Source organism: Alexandromys fortis, unplaced genomic scaffold (genome assembly GCF_014885135.2).
Source record: "Alexandromys fortis isolate MF-2015 unplaced genomic scaffold, M_Fortis_MF-2015_v1.1 scaffold_2_1_26212458, whole genome shotgun sequence".
NCBI lineage: Eukaryota > Metazoa > Chordata > Mammalia > Rodentia > Cricetidae > Alexandromys > Alexandromys fortis.
The window spans coordinates 5,047,808-5,065,073 of NW_026067930.1; the positions used below are offsets into that span (position 1 = coordinate 5,047,808).

Consider the following 17,266-nt stretch of genomic DNA (forward strand, 5'->3'; position numbering starts at 1 on the left):
TGAACCATACCTATCCACATTTGATTGTCATGCAGGAATATTGAATATATTTTGCTTCTAATGCATTCTGAAATTTGCATTATTCGATTGGTTTTTGTTAGGCATTGCAACTTCACTGGTTAAACAAGTGAACTAAGGGTCAGTCTAGCTGTGTACACCTGTGGCAAGGAAAGGAATGAATGGCTACTCACATAGGTGACATGGGCAGTGAATATAATATATGTTCATCCAGGCAACTGCTGGCTGAGTGCCCCAAAGGTTAGTGTTGACTTGTCCAAGAAGAGAAATTCCAAGTAGGACAGGAGGACGGACTTATTTTTGCTTTCTTTAAGAGTGGAAATATAAATGTGACAAAGTCACATAGTTCGATAGTTTCGGGTATTTTCATAATCATCACAGTGACCACCACTTTCTAGTTCTAAGAAACTTCCAAGACCTCTGAAAGAGATGTCCTATTCATTGGCAGTCAATGCCCTGAATGTTCCCCAGACTATAGATTCTACTGTACTTCCTTTCTGTGCAGATTGGCTCTGTCTGCATATGTCTTAGGAATGGAATCAGAAAGCATATTGTACAATTGTGTATGGTTTCTTTAATTTAGAATCATGCTTTCAGGTTCATCTATATTTTAAAACTCCATGCTTTCTGTAGTTAAATAATATTCTGCACATAAAGTCAGAAAAATGTAATGGTCAGTTGTATATCAATTTGACACAAGCTGGAATCACTCAGGAAGAGGGTGCTTCAGTTGAGAAAAATGTCCCCACCAGACTGGGCCTGTGAGGCATACTATGTTTAATTTTCTTAATTGATGGTTGATGTGAGAATGCCCAGCTCTCTGTGGGCAGTACTATCTCTAGGTTGATGGTCTTGGGAACTATAAGAAGCAGACTGAGTGAACCACAGGGAGGAAGGCAATAAGCAGGACTCCTCATGGCCTCTGCATCAGTTCCTATTTGTGTTCTTGTCCTGACTTCCCTGGATGATGGACTGATAAGCTACAGGACAAAAGAAACCTTGTCTTCGCCAAGTTCCTTTTGAATGTGCTGTTTCATCACAACACTAGAAATCTTAACTAAGACAAAACACCGTGCAACCATGGTTTCCTGACCAAGGCCTCCTTAAGGTCAAGCCAGACAAAGTCCAAACATGGAAGAGGCAGGTACTAATGAAGTCCCACCCCTAGCTTAGGAGCTTTTGACAACTCATGGTTGCAGGGAGAGGGAGAGTCAGTTTTCTGCAGAGTTGTCCCTGAGAGGCTACCCAAGCTCCAGTAGATGACCCTGATACATGCAGCATAAAGTGGACTACATGGGTTTGAAAACAAGGGACGACATGAAATTGGGAAGGTGGTGGGAAGGATGGGAAAGGAAGGGGAAGGGGATGGGGTAGATTTAATCAGAACACATTATATATGTATGAAATTCAAAATTCTCTAGCAGTAAACAATTATGAGATTAGAGGAACAAAGGAAAATGATATTCTCTTGTGTGTATATACCTGCCATGTCTGTTCTAGTGATTCATCAGTTGATGAACCTTAGTTTCTTTCCTCCTTTGTCTATTGTGTATAACAGTTTTGTGAACTGTCACACATGAAGTTTTATTTGATCCACTGTTTTCATTTCTCTCCAGTAAATACCAGGCTTGGAATTGCTGGGTCACACAGCAGTTCTTGTTTATGTCACTGAAGCTTTCAAACTTCTTTGCACATTGATAGCCTCATTTTACACTTCCACAATCAATGGGCAAGGGACCTAGGTTTTCTACTATCTTGTTAGAAATTTGTATTTTTCAAATTTTCAAAAGTATATAGCTATCCTGGTGAGTGTAAAATCATGTTACTGTATCATTTTTATGTATGTATGTTGACAGGCTCTTTCAAAGAAGAGTGTTACATTCATATATAAAAATGTAGTGGAAGGGATAGAGATTTTTCTATTTCCTATATAACTCCACACTTCTATAATTTACTTCGCCATCAATAATGCCCACATATTGGTACAATGTGTTTAAATTGTAGGTGTTTATTGTCATTATAATATAAAGTTCAGGATCTACATTAGGGTTCATCTGTACACTGAATGCTTTGGGGTGTATATTATTATATGTTATATATACATATATATATATATTGACATCCATCTATACTGGTGTCATACTCCCCTAAAAAATCTGCTATACTCCATCTGTTCATGACTTACTATCTCAAAACCCATGACCACTACTGAAGGTTTATTTTTTCAAATTTTAAAATTTCACCTTTTACAGAATGCCATAGCCACAGTCATACAATATAAACCCATGCTACTAGACATGTAAGGTTTTCCCACAAATTTTCGTGGGTCCATTTCTCTTTAGCTTTAACTACAATCCCACGGTCTGAATTCATGAATGTTCATTTAGCTTTCAACTGACTGAGGATATCTTGTTTGCTTCCAATTTTGCATAATTATGATCACTGTGCTTGAGCCATCTGCATGCAGGTTTTTTTTTTTTTTTGAGGACAGTAGTTCTTGACCTTTGTGTATCTACCAAGGAAAATAATTGCTGGATCTTGTGATAAGAATATGTTTATTTTTGTATAAAACCACAAACCCTTTTCCAAAGTGACCTAACTATTTGTGTTTCTATCAGGGATGGATGAGAGTTCCTGTATCTCTCTCTACCTCTTCTCTAGCATTTGGTGCTTTGGTGTTGTGACTTCGGGCCGTTGGGGTGGGTGTGCAGTGAGTGGTGTGTCTTTGTCTTGCTTTGCATTTCCTTGATGACACACTTGATGATCTGTTCTTCTCTTTGTCTTTTTCTTCTGTGTGTCTTCTTTGCTGAGGTTTCTGTTGAGCTCTTTGGCCATTTGTAAATTGGTGTCATTCACTTTGGTTTGAGTTGGCATCTCTCTCATGACTAAAGATGTTGGGACTCTTTTCAGGGATGTGGTGGCCATCTGTGTTTCCTCTTTAGAGGACTTCAAATTCATTTAAAGTGTGATAGGAAGCAAACGGGATTTTCTAGCTAGGAAATTCTAGGATTTAATTTTCATATCAAAAGATCCTCTGACTTACAAGTGGAGAACACAGAAAATCAGGGAGTATTTGTGTGTGTTGTTTAGGATCGGGGGATCTGGGGAAGATGGTTGGGCTTTGGGAGATAGTGGTTTACAACTTTAGCGATTTCTTTCTGGTACTGTTTCTGGGTGCACATTGCCTCCCTGGTCCCCAGTTACTATCTCTGAAGACAGCACCATCCTCTCAGGAGCAGATACAGGCTAAGTGAAAAGCTGAGTTGGAAGGACTTACCCTGGGATGATTGTGCAGAAGGAGCCCTGAGAAGTGGACACCTTCCCAGTAGCATCTGGTTGGCTGCCAAGACCTGGAATCTTTAGCAGAAAATCTCAAGTTTCGGTTTCTTATTTCTGTTGTGTGTTAGGTTATGTGGATGATGAGATTGGTATGTGCTCTGCTTTGGAATAAGTCTTAAAGTACAGTCTTCATTACCTGAACCTCTTCTCTTGTTCTTAGCCAAAATACAGAGATGTGATCCTGTCAACCACTTAAGGGATAATGAAATGACTGGGCTACTTTTGCAATCTTGAGACAGGATTCCTGAATATTTCTCTTCCCTTATACCTTTCATTCATTCTGCTGTATGCTGGTCATCTCATAGAGTTAGTACCTCCCTCTTTTGGGGCCTGTTTGTCTCCCTTACATCTCTTATACTGACGTTAGTTGCTGATACAACATGGGCTTTTAGTCAATGTGAATACTTGCTGAATGATTGAGTAGAGTCATCATCTCTTCATGCCCAGAAAAGAGGTCTACAGAGCCTTTGTGGGGATGTATATTGAAGATTGTTTTTAAAAAGTAAAAGGCATAAGTTCACGATTAATTCATGCCAAAAATAGGTTTATCGTTGTCATTTTATACTGATTAATAGCTAAATCAGTATGAAGTTTCCAACTTTAAGTTCATTCTGATTCACAGCTGAAGGAAGCTACCAAGATCTTTAAAGTTGATAGTTTTTTTCCTACCTACCTTATATTTTCTTTCCCTCTGAACTCTGCCCTTATCTCAAGGACCCTGCACACCTTTGACTACTGCTGTTTTCTGGAATATTCATTATCTTCATTCTCCCCTGGCTAAGGAAATCCCAATGAGAGCCATGAAGACAGTTACTAGCTGGGTCGTTTGGAGTAGCTCTGGCTGCCCACCTCCACTTAGATATCCTTCCCAAAAAGCAGGAACGTGTTCATGATCACTTGTTAGGTTGCATTTAAAGCTGTACTGAAATAAAATTTGAAGTATACAGTATTAAGGGGATTGGTTGGCCCTTCTTTCTTTTCTTATTTTTAATTTTTTTCTTTTATTATTTTATTATTAAAAAAATACCAATCCAAATTCCCACTCCCTCCCCTCCTGCCACTTCCTCCCCATACCCTCCCACCCCTCCCCTTTCAATCCTAAGAGAGGACAAGGCACCCTCCCTGTGGCAAGTCCAAGACCCTCCCTACTACATCCATGTTGAACAATGTATACATCCAAAGAGAATAGGATCCCAAAAAGCCAGTACATGCAGTAGAGACAAACCCCAGTGCCACTGTCAGTGGCCCCTCAGTCTGCCCCAACTGTCAAGCACATTCAGAGGGACTAGTTTGATCCCATGCTCGTTCATTCCCAATCCAGTTGGAGTTGGTGAGCTCCCATTAGCTCAGGCAGATTGTCTCAGTGGGTGAATTACTCAGGATCTTGACCTCCTTGCTCATATTCTCACTCCTTCCTCTTTCAACTGGACCTTGGGAGCTCAGAACATGGCCCTTCTTAGCCTCTGAGTTCTCTGGAGTTTTTTTTTTTTTTGTTCTGTTTTGCTTTTTAGAACTCAGTCCATTCTCCCTTTTGCGCTTTTAACATTTATGAAATACAGTGTCTGTCCTGAGTCTTATGCTCTCCACTGGGAACACAGCATCTCAAGAGCAAAGATTGCTCTTTTCCAGGAATGTAATTTTTCGGCAGGACATAGAAACCAAGCAAATAGTTAATTCTATAGAATGAAAATTATTCCCCAAAACAATAAATCAAGATGACATACCAGAGGAGCAGACAGAAATTTTGGGGAAAAGGCCTTGGATTAAGACCAGAAAACAACTGAGAACTACCTTGGAGAAAGCCTCTGGCACAAGAAATGTTCAGTTCAAAGCCTCGGGTACATCCATACAGGCACAGTTCCTGACTAGTAAGGAGCCTGAGAACAGGCTCATCTTTCTAGGAAGAAACTGTCTCCAGTAGAGCTAGGAGGAGAGCCTGTGGACCATACTGGCCAAGGTAAGGGTCTAGAACTTCATGACCAAGGGAGTAAGAAGTCCTTAACGACTTGCCTTGAAGCAGAGAAGGTACTTCCAGTCCTGTAGCTACCTTACGTTCTGACCTAAAGTCTATAAATCTTCATACTGGTCTTCAATTTTCTAATTTATTTATTTATTTATTTATTTATTTATTTATTTATTTATTTATTTATTTTTGGTTTTTCGAGACAGGGTTTCTCTGTGGCTTTGGAGCCTGTCCTGGAACTAACTCTGTAAACCAGGCTGGTCTCGAACTCACAGAGATCTGCCTGCCTCTGCCTCCCAAGTGCTGGGATTAAAGGCGTGCGCCACCACCACCCAGCGATCTTCAATTTTCTTAAGCTTCCATTGATAGTCCCTTTATAACTAGGCAGCATAGTATTCTGCGCCCTTTGAAAGACAGGACTTTGTAAGTTTAGCCAGTGCTTTTAACTAATAAGCCATCTCCCCAGTTCTAGAGGTTACAGTGTTTGAAAAACTATTGCCTCTGCTCCCCTTTTACCCATTATTGTAATACCATAATACTTATTTATAGAAATAAGGAATATAGCTAAATAACGTAACCTTTGGAGAAAATGCAGATGGAATGTTAGGATCCTACTGCTCCATCCCACAGCTGCTGTGAAGCTTCTCTGGGTAAGGACTGAGACTGTGTCTACACAGCTCATTTCTGCGCAGCGCCTTGGCACTCTGACCAGGCGGGAGACATTAGTTAAGTAAACTGGAGTGCTCAGGCTTCACGAATGTCTCCTGGATCTTCTTCTTCATGTTGGATGTGCATGATTTTTACAGACGGGGGAACTGAGTAAAAAGTAGTAAAAGTGGCACACCAGAAAAATGCCTTTTGGAGCTGGGATTTGAACCAAAGCCTGACTTCCTTTAAAGACTGTGAGTGAGGGGTTCAAGAAACAGAGTGGGTAATGAATATATCTTTGCCCCAGGGTTCTGAGTCTCCATCTAAAGAACCATTCATTCTGGAGCTGAAAGGGGCTGCCACCTTCTCTAGCATTAAGAAGCCTGGTGACAGCACAGTACAGAAATGGTCATTTGTGGTTGGGGTTAAAGGAGATACCTAACTTGGTCCAGCTTGTGACATGGCACATTGCACATTCCCTTACACGATGGATGTGTCCAGTACGAACTGATGCCCATTCTCTCTCTCTCTCTCTCTCTCTCTCTCTCTCTCTCTCTCTCTCTCTCTCTCTTTCTCTCTCTCTCTCTTCCCCCATTTATGTGTGTGTCTCTCTATGATCCCAGGGTAACTTCCTGCCAAGATCATGGTGTAGATAGGATTTCGGAAGAACCACTGTTAAATGAAAACGCGATGGAGAGTTGGCTCCAGGGTTAAGTACTCTGGCTGCTCTTCTGGACAGCCTAGGTTCAGTGCCCAGTACCCACATAGTGGTTCTCAACCACCTGTAACTTCAGTTTCAGGAGATCTGACTCCCTCTTCTGATCTCCGTAGGCATCAGTCACACATGTGGTACATAGCATGTATTAAGGCAAAACACACTTATAAGTAAATTAAAATAATTAAGAAAATTTAAAGAATAAAATGAAACCCCTCCATGCACTCTAAGCGGCCAATATTTCTAACCCTGATTGAGAGGATCATTACTTTTCTATGTCACCATTTTTAAGTGTTGTCTTTTGTCACAAATACAATGTTAACAATGATGACTACGTCAAGTGTTTTCTGTCTGAGATGCCAAACTGTGTACTATGGAGGGAAGTTATTTGGCTTTTCTCACAGTTCTGACTGGAGAGGGTTATCAGCCACCAAACGCAGAGGAGAAATCTGAGAAGCAAACCAGCCTATGCATACCCAACACCTAGTAAAGAGCTGGGAGTTGTGGTCATGGCAGTTTGGCAACACACTTTCACTCCCTCTGGACCAAGTGGTTCTCCAAACCAACAGCTGCCCCAGTTTTCCTTTTGAAAAGCAGAGGGAGCTGGGTTTGGATTTGTCCAAATTCCTTCAGCTTTGATACCTACCTGGCGAGCCAACAACTGAAGCTTCAGGGGAGGCCTGGACACCTAGACAAATGGAGTTTGTGTCCCTGAAGCAGAATGCCTGATGCACGTTTGACACCACCTCCAGCGAGTCCGTGGAAGACTAATCCTCTTTGGAATCTGTTTGGATCCCAGAAAAGTCCAGAATACATCCCCAAGCATCCTTTGACTCTCTCTCTCTCTTGAGTAGAATCTGCCTGGAAGTATGTGAGAAGGCTGGAATGAAGGCCCATGGATCTCGTGGGTGGTCAGCGTGGGAATGAAGTGGTGCAGGCTGAGTCATGGTGCTCTTACAAGGCTAATGACAGATGCTAAATGAAATGAGATCGAAAACCATTAAATCCAGGGTGCAAGCAGAGCCCAACTGAAATGTCAGCTTTGCCTCACCTCTGTGTCCTGCTTTCTTGTGGTCAGGTCCTCTACTGTCCATTTGATAAGTGTGAGCCCCTCTGCAGTGCACACACCAGGAGCCCCTAAGTCCTTCTTCCAGGCAGGTTGCTATTGGGTCCTCTCAGGCACATAGCATGTACTTCCCTGCTACTTATAGACAAAATAAGCCCAGGATTGAATCTCTCTCAAGTCATGAAGATGTGGGTTCAAAGTGAGCTGGGATAATCTATATGGAATTACCAAGAAGAGTCCACTGGCTCATTGACGAGAGCATTTGCTTTTTTCTCCATTCCTTTTCTTGCCCACCCCTAGTACTACTCTATCTCCCATGATTCCTGGTAAATTTGGTAGAAGTTCTCTTGTAATGGGTCTATGCTTCCATGCAGATGTGCCTTCACAGTATAGGATAGGAAGAAACTTGTGTTGGAGAGGGTGGTGCACAGACATTCTGGGGAGTTGGATAGGGTTTGCAGGGATAGATAGCCTATCAAGGAGGGAGGTGACAATTAGCCTTGCCTTGCTGTCGATGGCAGCTTGGGAAAAAACACAGTGATATATCTTGAGGACATGAAGTGCTCAAGTGTAGAATGTTGAGGAATTTTTACAGGTTGACTCTGAGGTCGTGAACGAACATGACAGAAGTTCCTGGTTTTTCTAAGACTTCATGTGTTTTTTGGAATAGATGCACGCTGGTGTGGGGCTGGGCCCGTGGCACAGTGGGTCTTTCTGTGGAGCCCTATGTACCACCACACTCTGAAGACCCAGCTATTAAAGTTCCAGTCATGGCTTTTCTCTCACATGACTGTGTGCCAACCTCTTAAGCCACCACTAGCTTATAAAGGAGCTGAGTTCTCCTTTTTCTGAGTTTTCTAAAATCTCTGATGTCCTGAGTACCCGGTGTAGCTCACTTCACTTGCCACAGTTCCTGTTAGTGAGACTGGGCGCTGTTATGTTTTCTTGATCTTTTTTAGTTCATTCTGTGGTTAAATGAAATCATGAATCTGAAAACTTTGTTCACAAAGAATGCTGAGAGACAGGATTTCTGAAGAATGCTGAACACAGTGCTTGCATCCGTGTATAAGGATAAGTAGAAGTGTGAGCCTGGGGGCCACTAACTTCCTTAGTGCCTGGGTAGTGCAGGTGAACTCAAAGGGTTAAATGAAGAAGCACTGATCCTAGGCCCACTGACGTCTTCCCGTGATTCAACTTGAATTGGGTGCTCTGCAGTTATGCAAAGGAAATGCTTCTGAAACATTTATAGCCATTAATGAATGCAGAAACTTAAAATTAGATGGTGTGATATTCATAGACTCTCAAAGCTGTCAGGAAGCCTAGAGGACGTCGACTCAAGGCTCGATCCTAAAGCAGGAGTCCCCTCTTTAGCTTCTGGGGCAGACAGCAGCTGCTGATATTCTGCTGTAGACTGCAAATCTGTGCCTTCCAGCGGGTGTGTCTGTCACCTTTTATCTCTGGTGTGGGTCATTTCTATCATTGCTTGCAGACACCCCACCCCATCAACCCTAATGAATGTGGGTCTTACCACCTCACTGACCTGGGTTTCCTCAGGAAAGAGGGAAGAAACTTCTGTCTTTTCTAAGATTCAGGGAGATGTGAAGTCAAATCAAACCCAGCTTCCCTGGCTGTGACCTGGACTCTCAGCATGCCTCTCCTGGTGCAGGGTCCTAGTCTTTGAATCCCACACAATACTAAGACCTTTTCTGAGGATCTCACCTCTGACAGTACTCCTGGGACTTCATACATCCATCTAGTATATTACTTTGGAAGTTGAAGCTCATCTTTAGTTATGCTCAAATATTATTACATAATGTATACTCAATTATTGTCAATTCACTGAATACTATCATATACTATTTACTAAGCAGCTATTATGTGCTTTTGTTGAAAAATGTATTAGTAATAATTTTTAAAAATTAAACCATAAAGCTAAATAATATTTCACATACATATGCTTGTAGGATTTTGGATGAAGAAAGATGGGAGGTCTAAAGTGTGATTGAGGTAACCTGTGAGGTCAGAATAGAATAGTCAGATTTGGCAAACTTGGAGCCACTGAGATTCCTATGAACCCACATTCTCTGTTGGGGGCCCACTCATGGGAAACTTTGGGTATGTGTGCACCCACACACTTAGATGCCTCTGTGTGCACATGTTTTAGTTGTTATCGAGAGTCATAAGGGTGTGCCTACTACAGAATGAAGACGTGCCTGTCTCTGGAGTATCTCACATGAGCTGAGAAGTTCTGTGCCCAGATCTGTGGGTGTGACAACTCTGACCAGGGTTTCCTTAGCTTTGCTTCTTCAAAGCTTTAGCTTCAGCTTATGAACCACTATCTTATGACCAAACTGTAAAATTATGCGTATCTTTGTACTACAATTTAAAGTACTGTGCAAGATGAGGGTCCATGAAACCCTAGGAAACACAAACTTGGATCCTCATATTTGAATTGGTTCTGGTATACATATATACGTATGTATGTATGTATGTATGTATGTATGTATGTATGTATGTATAGCACATTTTGATTTCTGTGCCAAATGGCACAAAGTCTTTAAGCATACAGGTCCTTAGTCCACAACTGACTGTGCTTAATAGATGGGCTTCTGAGTCCCAGGTCCTGACTTCTTTGGCACCTGACGTCAGGGAAGTCCTGAGGAAGCCTGCCAGCTGCGGATTGGTGGAAATAAATGATTTCTCTCATGCGCAAAACTATTTCAGGTTTTTCTCCTTACACTTATCCACTGTTTGTTATACAGCAAGCTACAAATCAGCTTGTAATGGGAGAAACCGAGTCACAAAGAGGTGCCTCTACCCCTTGGGTCTTGCTTCCAAATCAGTCCCCTCCTAAGGGCTACTCTTCAGTGCTGTAATGACTGATTAAGAAAGGTAAGCTGGTTTTTTAGGTCACGAACGTCAACACTAAAATGCCTACTACATTTCTCTCTTCATTCTTATGTCATGGGATCTGTTCCTAGATACTTCTGTGACTTGATTTAATCTCTGGTCTGGGTTTTCTGATGGCCTAGGGACCTCTGATCAGTCATTCTTTATCTGTATCTTCCTCAGTTCTAGAGCATCCCTTCAGTGTGTTGAATATAATCTGCCTCTCAACAGTGGGCAAGTAATGTTTGCTTGTGGATAACCCTAAAAATTTTCCTAAAAGAGCAATGTAGACACATAATCCAGATGTGAACATGGAGGCTCAACACCATGATAATCAAGACAAACTTGAATAATGAAAGAATTGTTGGAGATATGACCTCCCCAGATTTAAAGTTGTATTACAGAGCTATAGTAATAAAAACATTATGAAACTGGCATTAAAACAGACATATTGATCAATAGCATAGAATTGAAGATCCGAACATAACTCCACACATCTACAGACACCTGATCTTTTTATAAGAAGGCAAAAGTGCATGCTGAAGAAAATTCTGTCTCTTCAACAAACCGTGTTGGTCATTTTCATTCTTAATGAGATCATTTTTCTGGGCATGGAGCAGATTCTTTCACAGCAGCCACGGCGTCTGGCAAGTTGTGATAGCACATTTCATTAGGGGGACCGCTCAGAGTAATTCTCCTGAGGAGATAGAAGAGCATAGGTTTCAGCGGTGGATGGCTGCAAACCATCTCTGCATGGAGTGGAGACACGGGTTGCTTGTTACTATCTCTGCATGAAATGCAGCAAAGGATTGCTCAGAACCGTCTTTTCACAGAGTGCAGGTAGAGATGTCGGGGAACATTTTCTCCATGGTGTGCTAGTTGGTACAGGATGCTCAGAAGTGTAGAATTTTCAGATTTTGGGTCCATCTCTGCATGGAGCACAGGAGCAGGTGTCAGGGAATCATCTTTGTCATCTATCTTGTGGCTGAGTGAAGTCAGATTGTGCTGACACAGTGTTCTGAGTCTGTGGCTCTCCATTGCGTTGCTACGTTGTCCTTGAGTGACCTCCCGTGTTCTCACCCTTCCATGAAGGATGAGAGATGTTTGCCCACCTCTCTTTTCCCAGGCACTGTCCTTTTTAGCACACTAATGCCGTGTGCCCTTTTGACAAAGTAAATGTATGTAAAGGTCAACATACTCTTTGCGTTAGTTTAAAGTATCAAAGGCTGCACAAATTAAATACTGAAATTTTGGATTAAAACCATACTTTAATGGAAAGCATGCCCATTAAAGAAGTTTTCCTCAGGTGGTATATATACTTTATAATACTTAAAAAAACTATACGTATTTAATTTTAAGTCAGATTAATCAAGAAGGTAACTGAGGGCATTTTAAAACATCATTGAAATATAAATCACTAATTAGACATTTTACTCATATTGTAAATGTTCAAATCACGAACATTTAACGAACACGGACATCTCTTCTCTAGGGGCCCCACAACCTCTAAGCTAAAGCAATCTACTTGTTTTAGAGTGGATTACATGACAGAGCTTTGAAGTCTTGCAACTATGTTGAAGAAAAATAAAAACAGCAATGTCTTTGGCCGATTTAATGCAATCTGGTGGCAGTGGCTGAAACCTTTGAATGTTTGACCATCATTATTTATGAGGACCACCCTTCTGGGCTGGGGTCTCTTTCCCAGAACCCATACAAAGATGGGATCCTCAAAAAACTCACATTATAGAGCTGAGGAAGGGAGATTAAAGATCAGACTCAACAAGGGAGTGAGGGTAAAAACCACCATCTTAAGAATAAGAAATGAATAGCTTTAAAATATCTCTTGTGTTACACTGAGGGCAAGGAGAAGCAACTGCATGGTTCTGGAAATTGATTTATATTCTAGAAAGTCCAGTACTGTAGTGAGAATATGAGGGTTTTCTAACAGGAGCATGGGCTGGAGCAGATGCTGGTACCCAGGAGACATGGCTAATGCATGGAAGAGGAAGGTGAGCACATTCCCAATGCAGCACTATGGAAATGGAGAGAAGGGGTTGGATTTGAGGAACGGAATGTAGTGACAAGTGAAAACCATGCTTGATGGATAAAAGATCAATGTCCAGTTGATCCCAAGATACCTAGGTAGGCAGTGGCAATCTTACATAATTTAGGAATCCTTCAGATGCCGCTGATCCAAGGGCAGAATATTCTCCTGGACCTATCTCTTAAGGAGGGAGCTGCTGGCCACAGTTGTGGAAAAAAGTGAACTCATTCTTCCACCCCTTCCCCGTGTTACTCAGTTTTCAAAACCTTTGACTATACCCTCTGGACAGTGATGACAGAAAGCTAGAAAAAAATTACAGGCACAAGAGGGATCAATGAAATCTGAAGACTTACATCAAACGAAAGCTCAGATGAAGCACTCATCAGATATACACTTAAACTTTGTGTTTTGAGGAGTCTTAGGTGAACATACTTTGTCAACCTTCTCCTTCCTGTGAGGTAGATTGTTTATATGGAGAAGAATTTTTGAGGCTTACAAGTTGAATCAAATGATAAAATAGATATATAAATCCTAGGTTACTTATATGCAAACCTAAGACAGACAGGCAGACAGACAGACACATACACACATACACACTACACGCACACACACACACACGCTCATGCATGCACATTCACATGCCTCCCATGTCCCCTCAACCACAGAGACCCAGATGCTGCCTTTTACAAAACAGTACACAAATCTAGACTGTCTGCTTAACTCTAAAGGAAGGAGCATGGGCCTGCAAAGAGAAAGACTTAATATTCTGCGGACACTTTCTTGTCTTTCTTTGGTTGTACAAATAGGAAATCGATGCCTTCATCTTGTCTCTAGCTCCTCTTTTAGCTCCTGGTTTTCTTCTTTACCCAATTCGCATCAGAAGCAGATTCAATGGCTACAAACCTTACCAAGCATGTTACTCCATCTCTTCTGGTGTTTAGGAAGTCTGGCTGTTTCATCCAAAAACCTGTATTTTTTTCCCCCCGAGACAGGGTTTCTCTGTGGTTTTGGAGCCTGTCCTGGAACTAGCTCTCGTAGACGAGGCTGGTCTCGAACTCACAGAGATCCGCCTGCCTCTGCCTCCCGAGTGCTGGGATTAGAGGCGTGCGCCACCACCGCCCGGCCAAAAACCTGTATTTTTAACTTTAGGTCTCTAGATGGTTCTTTTATAGGATGGGCAGGGACAATATGTCGAGGAGAGATTTCCACTGGAGAGACTAGGTATTCTTCCGCCCTCTTCCTGGTCAATTAAACCTCTCTGCAGCTCCCTGTTGCATCCCCAAGTCCTTCACTCTCCTTTTACCCTCCTGTGTAAGGCCAAATAGACCCACACAGGTGAAGACTTTCAAAACTACCCAAACTAGGACTAGGCAGTAAGTGAAACAGGGCATGCATGAGGCCTTACATACTGTGGAAATATGTGCCAAGGACGAACGTGCTGACTTCAAGTGATCTCAGATGGCACTTCAAGTGATCTCAGATGGCAAAGACCTAATGATCCTTGGCTCCTTTTAAAGACAGATTGCCATTGATTACTCTGAACAAATGCTTGACAAAATCTCCCTAACTTAAAGGTTAGTCCCTTAGAAAAATTCTGGGCCTTCTGTGAATTTGCCCTCCCTCTCCTTGAGCTCCCAGAGTCAAAGAACAATGGTCGCTAGAGCTCCCTTTCTCAGTCTGTGAGTATTTTTGAGGGAACATTTTCCTTTAAGCTCTGTAATCATAGTATTTGAGGATGTAGCTCCCAGGAAATGTAGCTGTAGAAATGAGCATGCTAGAATCAAATACAAAAAGATGTCTGCAGCCATGAGTCATGGGAGGCATTGGTTGCAGCAGGCATCACAGAGGTGCTGTGATGTATACAAGGTGAGTATGTGTATAGTGATTTGGGTGTTTTGCTATGGGTGTATGTTGAGTGTGAGTGGGTGTATTGATTGTGGGTGTTTAATAATTAGTGTTTATACTGTTCGTGGGCATCTTGTCAGTATCACGGATATATCATGCCATGTGTAGGTATGTATATGTTTGCCTACATTGTGTGATTGGTGAATACTGGGTGTAGGTGAAGGGGATTGTGTTGGACATGTGCCTTGTAGCTGCCAAGTGTATGTCATGTGTATATTTTACAGTGCACACAATACTGTATTAAATCTTTAATATTCTCTATCCCTACCAGCCACAAAGGATGCCTTACATGGCAAATGATCTCAATAGTCTGAATAAATCTTGTGGAAACCAGGGAACAGGAAGTTCAGCCACCATTCAATATTACGTGACTCATAATGGACTGGGTCAACCCAGGTCTAGTCAGCTCCAACCTTAGCATCCGGGGCAGTGGTTTTCAAATGAGTGTATGTGTCAGAATTCCGGGAGGATGGAAGAACCTTTGAATGAACCTCACTCAGTAGATCTCGGTTAGGACTCAAAGTTGCTTTCATCACTGAAGCTGTGAGTGAGTTTGAGGATCAAGTTGAAAAGCCACCAGTTTAAGATCCTCATTAATTTTCAAATAGAAAGATCTGGGGAGAAGGTTGGGACCAAGGGAGATAATTTTGATTTGTTGAGCATGAACTCCATATTGTGCAGCTACTTCCTTGAAAAATCGAAGTAAACATCTAAAATGAATATTTTAAAATTTGTGCTCAGCGTCTTCACTTAGTGCCATGTATTAGTTATAATTTATCATATGGCATTAAAAAGAGAAAGGCCCCTGTGTTTGTGTTTACAAATTCCAGGACTCTGACTTTATTAAGATGTTTTTGATCATAGGATGGTAACCTGCACTTTCCATGGAGAAAATGATATATCACATTCTCCATATATCCATATATTAAATATATTTTTATTCTAAATATTTATTTCATAGAGTTTCATTCTCCCAGAAAAGCTGTGTATAAGCCCCGGAGCTGGAAAGGCAATGTCTTTTGGGATCCCGGGTCATCACGGACCCCAGAATCCTAAGAGTGTTTGTGTGAAGCCGAATATGTAAACCCTTTTGCCTCATTTAACATGTACCAATTGGCATTGCCATTCTCTCTCCCACTCCTCCTTCCCTCTTTCCTTCTCTGCCCACTTCCTACCCTCTACTTATCCAGCCCCAGGGATCATAGAGACAGCAGGGTAGTTAGAGCCTGGCCTCCACAATCAAAAGATCAGATGGCTGAGCCAGAACTGCAGGTTTGTGATCACTGAGCCTGCGAGGTGATAAGGGAAGGGGGAGCGTGCAGTGCTGCTTTCCGTGTGATAAGTGAGTCGTAGAGAGAGCTATCTGGCTTTTCCTGGACACATCTTGAGATCAGTGTGAAGAGGGTGGCTTCTGACACCAGCTGATTCTATTGTGTTGGACGGGATTCTAGCTTACTCTGTACTGCCCAGCACAAAGTGTAGGCTAGGAGTTTCATGGTTTTTTTTTTTTTTTTTTTTTTTTTTTTGGTCTGAGAATTCTTTTAGGTTTAATATAGTTTGGTTACAAGGATATGCAACATTCTCATTTGGTACACAGTCTTCTACATTTTCATAAATGTTTCCTGGGAGGGAGTCCTTGCCAGTACAGAGACACAGCGTGAAATCTTATTTAATCCTGAGTGGTGTACTACTATTCTTGGGAGCTGGCCCAGCAAGACCCTGGGCATTGGGCTCTGAACCAGGGAGAGAATGGACAGAAAGAGAGAAAGAGAGTGAGGCCTTCATAGAAGACCCAGAAATCCATCACCTGTGCCAGTCATGAAAGACTATGTGTCCTCTGCTTCTATCTTTTCTGCTGTCTCTCTCTCTCTCTCTCTCTCTCTCTCTCTCTCTCTCTCTCTCTCTCTCTCTCTCTCTTTCTCCCATAGGTCATACCAGATACCAATAATAGCAGGTACACAGGTACATTGTCTCCATGATACATTATGGCAAACTGAACCTTTGAATAATGAGGAGACTTGCCAAATGATACAATATTTTGGTTTTGGGTTGCAAGAAAGAATTTCCTTCATCTTTTTTCTTTATCTTAAAAAATAACATAATAGTCTTTATCATATAAAGTCATTGTTGTCAAAGCCAGATAGTATGTAAAATAATGTTTGCAACACTAAGAATATAACAGGTGTTCTACTGATTTGCTTTTTTTTTCTTTCAACTATCTCACATCTAGTTGATCTTACAAACTCAAAAATTCAGTCTGCCTGGGGGCCTCTTCTTGGTTTGTTTCCAGTATCAGATGTGGACAGTTGTAATTTTATTTTATTCCAGGTGTCTTGCCCAACATTCTTATCAGCTTTTGCATCAATCTGTCAAATTAGGTTAGCTTCTGCCTGTCACAGCACCCATGCGTTCTGCTGCCACCTCAGGCACCTGCGTCCTCAATGTCTTCAGTACTGGTGATAGAGTGATATTCAGCGATCGGTACGCATTATCATTGCTGGCTAGCATTTATTGAGAATTTGCTACATGCCAGGGTGTGTACAAAATGATAAGCGGGGCATGCTCACTTCATCCTCTCCTCAGTTATCCAACCCTGATGCAGTTACCAGTCCACACCCACCGATGAAAGAGCACAGGTTAGGGCTGGAGAGATGGCTCAGAGGTTAAGAGCACTGCCTG

The 17,266-nt window shown here is 41.9% G+C and overlaps 1 protein-coding gene across 1 annotated transcript in view; it reads left to right on the forward strand.

Moving 5' to 3' along the window:
• The window catches only part of Fam135b (family with sequence similarity 135 member B), a 262,927-nt gene that overhangs the window by 80,532 nt on the left and 165,129 nt on the right, over window positions 1–17,266 (forward strand). The window lies entirely within an intron of this gene.